We start from the raw sequence: 1,002 nt of genomic DNA, 5'->3' as shown, positions 1-1,002 counted from the left end.
AGGGGATACAGATGAATGTCCATTTTGTATCTGTGTATTCAAAGTGGTTAGGATAGATATATAGTTACATTCTTTTAATGAATAGAGTGATTTATTCTAATGGTGTTTGTAAATAGGATATCATGTTCACATCTTGTACAACAATTAACCACTAGCAAGAATGTATGCAATGTGTTAATTATTGAAACTTTCCTACTAATTTGGTTTGAAACTGTCTCATTGCTATTTGTTTCTCAATAAAATTATGAAAAAAATAATAATCATAAAAAATGGTGCAGTTCAGATGTCAAATTATTGTGAATACACAAACACTTCGACATAACGTAAAACATCTTACTTGTCTCATTAACCTTTTAAATATATTTTGCAATGCCACTGATTTCTGTATCTATCAACATATTTTCTAGCAAGTCCAATGGCATGCCACATTTGGTCACTTTCACATTTTTTTAAGACTCCTCATCCACCATTAATCTCTCCAGCTCAAATTAATACTAAGAAGACAATATAAAATTGCTCCTGTCTCTCACCTCATGTCTATTGTAGTATGTTAATCTCCATGAGAGGGGTGGACAACTTTTCTTTTTCCTTCATCTGGGATTTCTTTTTGTCTACTGTGTTACTTACAGTAGTTACTCTTCAGAAAAAGGTAAGGAGACTCAAAAAGATTTAATGTATCAGTATGCACTGACTGTTAATTTCTTCAGTTTCTGATCATGGCAGATGACAGATGGCCACAAATTTGGGGACTATTTCCACAAGGATATATGGTCTATTTCATTATCCATTACAATTGGCCAGTAACTGCTTTGACCAATAAACATGAAGAAAGTGATACTGAGATCAGTTCTGAGTCCAGACTTTCAGAGAACTGGTACTGTCCAGGTTGGTTTCTTGCACACGCACTTTACACTGTCAGCCAAGAACCCTGACTATCTTGAAAGCATCTATGCTGGGAGAATCGAAAGTCAAGAATCTCTGGCATTTTCATAGGCCACAGTG

The sequence above is a fragment of the Octodon degus genome, unplaced genomic scaffold (genome assembly GCF_000260255.1).
Source record: "Octodon degus isolate 3935 unplaced genomic scaffold, OctDeg1.0 scaffold00030, whole genome shotgun sequence".
In the NCBI taxonomy this organism is placed as follows: Eukaryota; Metazoa; Chordata; class Mammalia; order Rodentia; family Octodontidae; genus Octodon; species Octodon degus.
The sequence above is the reverse complement of the archived record's forward strand: the minus strand, read 5'-3'. Positions refer to the sequence as shown.